The sequence below is a fragment of the Malaclemys terrapin genome, chromosome 11 (genome assembly GCF_027887155.1).
Source record: "Malaclemys terrapin pileata isolate rMalTer1 chromosome 11, rMalTer1.hap1, whole genome shotgun sequence".
In the NCBI taxonomy this organism is placed as follows: Eukaryota; Metazoa; Chordata; order Testudines; family Emydidae; genus Malaclemys; species Malaclemys terrapin.
In genome coordinates this window covers 22,133,959-22,140,566 of record NC_071515.1, presented here as the reverse complement: position 1 = coordinate 22,140,566, position 6,608 = coordinate 22,133,959, and positions in this window count along the sequence as shown.

The following is a 6,608-nucleotide window of genomic DNA, read 5'->3' as shown; positions in this document are numbered from 1 at the left end:
CTGTCTATGAAATGGGGGGATAATAACATTGCCCTACCCTCTGCTGGTATGGGGGGGATAAATTAACATTTGTGAGGCGCTCAGATAGCTTCCCCCCCCCAAAAAAGTATCTAATTATCTAGACAGATAGACCTGGATCTCAGGCCACAAAATTTAAAGAGAAGATACTTAGGAATAAGCAAGGACCCAATCCTGTAAAGTGCTGATGCCCCACAAATCCCTCTGAAGTAAAAGGGAATTGAAGGGATTCTCCACCTCTCAGGATTGGGTCTTTATTTGCTTTCGAGGCAGAGACTTTCTCTCTATCTGTAGGTTCCATGTACTCCAGGGCACTGTAGAATGAATAACCCATGCTGAAGCCATTTAGGAAGCTGGTGCACTCTGTCTCCTCAGGCTGCCTTAGCAGCTCCATCACGCCTTCCTTACTAGCTTCTACACCCTGAGCAGCTGAGCTGAGAGAAAGCCAGCTTCAAAGCTCTTTCCACACTCTTCCCCACCCGTCATTTGCTTTGCTCTTCTGACTTGTCTTCCAAATGGTTTTTGGGGGGAGATTATCAGAACTTTTACCCAGGCTCTACTTGACTCTTCAGTGCTGATGATGTGTTCGTTATGGATAGAAAGGTCTCACAGGCTCATTCACACTAACCACAAACACCAAAAGAGAAACATTTCCTAGTCAGAGATGGACCTCCTCTGTTGGTAGGTGGTGATCCTGCTAATGCCTTTGTTCCCTGGAAAATAGCCTTTCCTCTGGCCAAACAGGTATGGAAGGGGTTCTGTTTTCAGTGCTTCCTTTAATTAGCCAGAAGAATTGAGTATGTTATCGCCACTACGTTTCCAACCATGCTAGTATAGAGAGGAAGGGCCAGTAATTAAACCCTGGAACTGCATTGTGGTGGGGCACACAAGCCTACTACTGGGGTAGAAACTTAAATAATTTCTAAAAGGTTGTATATTCCACCAAATTCATTCTCTCTTTCTTATGCCTGTAGCAGAGCTGCTTCTGATGGGTGTCTCCAGTTAGAACAACTTTTTTGGCCCAGTTTCGAGTTTGTGAGATGGTCTTCGGCAGGGGTCTCAAAGTCCTGGCCTGCAGCCATCTGCGGCCTGAGAACCTCCCCACTGCAGCCCGTGGAAACGTTTTTAAAAGTTCTTTCATCTGGCCCTTGTGACTGCCGCCTGAGGGGGTCAGGGGCGGAGCAGGCAGGAGACATTCACATGCCCCTCCCCGCATCGTTGCTCCATCCTGCTGCTCCTGGGACCCTCCCAGGGGTTGCACTTGGCAACGTGTCATTCACCTGGGGCAGCTCCACTCACTGCAAGCGGTTCCCTATCCCTGCTGTTGTTGGCGGCCAAGGAGAGACACATGCAGCCACGCTGCTGGCTGTCTCCTACAGGCACCGTCCCCGCAGCTCCCATTGGCTGGGGGAGAGGGACCGAGATACTATCATTAGTTGCCGGGCAGAGTCAGCCATGGAGGCAGCGTCACTAGTTGCTAGGAAAAGTCAAGGGAGCGAGGGAAAATGGTGGGAAACAGGCTGGGAGGTGGTGTGAACACCATTTTCAGTGACATTATTGGCCCACTGGGAGGATTTGAGGACTGGCACTGGCCCTAAGGTAAATTGAGTTTGAGACCCCCGGTCTTCTGGGTGGTGGTCTGCTTTGGCTAAGCCTCTAGATTTTCTTAAAAGACTCTGTCCAAGTGACAGTAGCTCTTGGCAGTTTTCTTTTAATTGGAACATTGGCCACAGTGAATGTGACCCAAAATGTCTTGTCTGCTCCAAGATCATCCCATAATTCCATAAACTGGAGAGCTGCTCAGGTTCAATTATGGAAAGTATTGATTAGCAGCTTCACTTTTTAAATGTTCTTCTTGCAGAATAGTTTCAGGTTCAAGTTGGGATTGGGTGATAGCATCACCTAGCACTACAGTATCAGGAGGATAGGGGAAAGAAATTCTTAATTTGCACTATTAGGATTTTAGCAAATGGCCTTGCCCTTGCCAGACATGAAGTATTAGAATACATTTGCTGAGGCAAAACAATGGCACTCTCTTTTTAACACTAAGCCAGTGGCACCCTGGCCAGTGGCATCTTCATTTGAGGGCTGTTGGGGCCTGCCTGTGAATTCTGATCTCTATAGCAAGGTTTCTCAAACTTCAGTACATCATGACCCTCTTCTGACAACAAAAATTATGACATGACCCCAGCCTGAGCCCCCCACCCGGGGGCAGGGAGGAAGCGAAGACAAAGCTTGAGGGCTTCAGCCCTGGGCAGTGTGGCTCTGATTTCTGCTTCATCCCCAGAGTTCTGTGGGAGCCTGATTGCATCTCTATGGTTGTGCTAAATAGGTAGGGAATACCTCCTTGCTCTGTGTCCTCTTTCTGGAGAGAGCTCTGCACAGTTATTTTCCAGTTAAAGTACCAAGGTGGTTAACAGTGGGCAGAAGGTCCTAAGTTGCCTCCCATCTTGATTTGTTTCCACAGGACTGTGCCCGTAGATTGATAACTTCCATTTATGTTACTGCCACAATCTCCCCCCGTGGTGAGGGCTTGTCTACACACACATGTTGCACCAGTATCATTGACACTGAGTTAGTTAAAGCCATACAGTTATTTCAGTGGGATGTATTCACACTGCTGTGCTTATGCCATAGTATGGCACAATCCTTATATGCCTGTAGCAGCACGCTGCACTGATGTGAGCAGTGCAGTGTGGGTGGGTATCCCAGGGTCCCTTGGACCACTTGAGCAAGGAAGTTCAGAAAGGTTGCCAGGCAGGTCAATAGAGCTCGCTCCAATAACCAACATTTCTCCCCAAGTTTCTTTCGTTAAGGACCCAAAAGGGAGTGATGGGTGAAATAGCCTGTCCTCTCATTATTTTGTCCACCAATTAGACCTAGTTTGCAGCCCACTAATTTTAGTTCATTGATTTCCAGTTCCACGCTGTTTTTGTTCACCAGGCACGATCTTCCCATTGTTATCTCCTGTTTGTACTCCTTGAATAACAATGGCAATCCTTTTTGTTTGGACTAATTTGGTTTTTGTCTCGCTTTTGAACCTTTTCCCATCCATATTTGTCGTTACAGGTTATTGTGGTGTTAATCTTGGGGTTTTCTGCTGTTTAGGGTGACCAGACAGTAAATGTGAAAAATCGGGACGGGGGTGGGGGGTAATAGATGCCTATATAAGAAAAAGACCCAAAAATCGGGACTGTCCTTATAAAATCGGGACATCTGGTCACCCTACTGCTGTTATCATTTGATGGTTATTGTCGAGCTTCCCATCATTATCTCCTATTTGTTGTCTCGCCTTCAGGGGTGCCTGCCTCACCTCTGAGGTCGTCAATGCTGCTAACATGTTTGGCATCGAATACAATGGATGTTTTCTGATTGTCTCCTGGTCTTTCCAAGTCTCTCCCTTTTTCTTGACCATCTGGACATTTGTGATGGCTTTCACACCTTATCTTTTCCTGATGCATGCATTCCTCATTCACACAAACAATCTCTTACAGAAACCTTCAAAAGTGTACAGACAGCAGTATTTTATATTCAGCAGAATACATTGTAAATCAAGCCTTGCTAAATCTTATAACTAAAACAATTCACATTGGGGCTTCAGGCCCTCAGCATTTCTCTAATCTCCTTAACATAGACACCATACAAGATCCTGTCTCTTACTTTCTAAACCTTAAAACAATAAATGTATATTTAACTAGAGTGCCTAATTTGTAATACATATAGGAAACTATAGTAGACATTATAACTTATCCTAAAACAAAGGGTGACGATAATCAGTCATAAGGATTGTTCTGGTCTGTCATTCCTTTCTGCTATTCAAAAAGGATGGCTGGCAGGATGAAATCAAATCATACATTAATTCTCATAGTACAATTATAAAATCCTGCTCCTACACCTAGGCCTCACTGAACACTGACAAAGGCCATAGCTGCAAACCAGTCTAGCTCACCTGTGTGTTAGAATTGTTAAAATAGGGATTAGATTTATAGAGATATGTTTGGACTTTATGAAATGCTTGTGAGTTGCTGCATTGCATCAGTTTCCCATGTTATACGAAGTGTTCACGCTGTAACTATAAAAGGGCTTGCTATGAAACTGGAAAGCCCCACAGTCAGGAGAGAAGCATTGCCAAGTGTGAAATACTGCCACAAGAGTTGTCATCTCCTGCCCAACAGAAGAAGACCATTAGACAGCAGACAAACCATTGTGGAACATCAGTGGATAAAATACTTTGTTGATTGTTTCCCCCACACCCATGAAGATTGGACATGCACCAATGCTGGTCCTATCGCATCTTGAACTCTGGGGAAGGGAATAAAAATCCCTGTCAAGAAGAATGTGTCATCCCTACGCTGCTTTGACTTCAGGGAGAGAATAAGATTTTTAAGCATAAGCAAGGGATCTCTGGCTGTTTAGCTGAGGTTAGCCCTAAAGGACAGAGAGAGTTTGGGATATTACAGCAGCTGCTATTACTTTTTGAAACATAAGCCTATAACTCATGTGTTTGTATGTGTTTACCTTATTTAACCTTGTAAATAACTCTCATTTCTTTTTTAAGTTAATAAATCTTTAGATAGTTTATTGTAAGACTGGTTACGTTGTCTTTGGTGAGAGATCTGAGGTACAATTGACCTGGGGTAAGTGATTGGTCCTTTAGGACTGGGAGTAACCTAAGTCTTGTTATGATTTTTGGTGTAAGGGACCATCTATCACAGCCGACAAGTTTGCCTGGGTGGCAAGATAGACTGGAGTACCCAAGGAGACTGTCGGTAGCTCCATGGATAGGTTACTACAGTGCTTGAAGAGTTCATTCTTGGTTGGAGAAATCTAAGTATAGAACTCATACCCAGATTGGGGTTTGTGCCTGGTTTGTAAGAGTCTGCCCTAAGGTTGGTACTCATATTTGTGAGCTACTCCAGCCAACTTGACAAGTGTAGTATGTTAAATTAATCACTTTTAAGAGTGTTGGCAGGAAGACAGTATTATATATCAATATATTTAATGTTTTAGAGCTTCCATAAAAATATTCCCCCAATAAGTGAAGTACCAGGACAGTAAAATACGTTAGGAATTGTGCATTCAATACTCATGGGAATAGAAGGGCAAAAGAACAGGGATTTGCTGTTTTGGCTGAGTATGAGTTCACAGATTGTAGTAGTATGAAAACCCTGATTTATTTACAGCTAAGTGTTGGTCACAGACAATGCCAGAGTGACATTAGCCCCACTGAAGACAATGCACTTCTGAAAAGTTACAGCTGTAATGTCACAGGAATAAGTGCACTGCTAATCAGCCTTAGGACAGTGAAAAATCAACCCTTTTTCATTTGCAGACCCTTCATAAGTTTCAAATGGAGGTGCGGAGCCCTTTGGAAATCTTAGCCAAAGTCTGTGGACTCCCAGGGGTCCACGTACCACAGGTTAAAAACCACTGCCTTCAAATATTGGTGGGAAGGGAGCTGCCTCTGGTGAAATCCACATCTGCCTACAATTAGAGATGGCATCATACGATAAGCTAAAACAAGAACTTTGAATGATCATTTGGAAATTACAAAGATATGTAAGAGAACTGCTTGGAAATCAAAAGCAACTCAAATGCTAAGGGAAATTGAAACTAGTGCCTCTCTCTAAAATGGAGAGGATCTTGGAGATCTTTTCCCTTCATGTATTCATTCTTTTTCGTTGAAACCTCCGTCCCTCCTCTGCCTAATTTTGGAGGTGAGTGTCCTAACCACTGAGCTCTTGGCTATTTGGGCATTGTGTCTGCCTTGCTGGTGTTTTTCATGAAAATTTTGGAAAGGTCTCAATTTTGTGGTTCAGCATTGGACCAAAAACAGATTTTGCAACCTGTAAATATATTGCAAAACAGAATTCTTGTTTTTCGGCCAATGCTAATCACCGATTCATTACAATATATCTTTCTGAAACACCATTAAAGAGAACATTTAGACTTTACAGTTCCATGTGTTCACTGAGTGCCGGTTGTGTATTGGGTGGTGGTGCCTGTCTCTCTCCTTTTTTCTTTTATATAAATACAATAATTTTCCATCAAAAATAATGCATGTTAAAAATGATCCAACTGCATAGAAAAGATGGACACTATAGTAAGATAGATGGGACTGAAGCAGGGGTGGGTAAACTACGGCCCGTGGGCTGGATCCGGCCCGCCAGCTGTTTTAATTTGGCGCTCAAGCTCCCTCTAGGGAGTGGAGTCTGGGGCTTGCCCTGCTCCGGAGCTCCAGCTGGGGAGTAGGGTCGGAGGCCGCTCCACACGGTTCCTGGAAGCAGTGGCCTTCCCCCCTTCAGCTCCTACTCATAGGGGCAGTCAGGGGGCTCTGCTCTGCACGCCGCCCCTGCCCCAAGTGCCACCCCTGCAGGTCCCATTGGCCAGGAACCGCAGCCAATGGGAGCTGCAGGGGGGGTGCCTGCGGCTGGGGCAGCGTTCAGAGCCACGTGGCTGCACCTTCACATAGGAGCTGGAGAAGGGACATGCCGCTGCTTCCGGGAGTCGCTTAAGGTAAGCGCCGGCTGGAGCCTGCACCCCCTGTGCCTCTCTCCACACCCCAACTCCCTGCCCCAGCCCTGATCCCC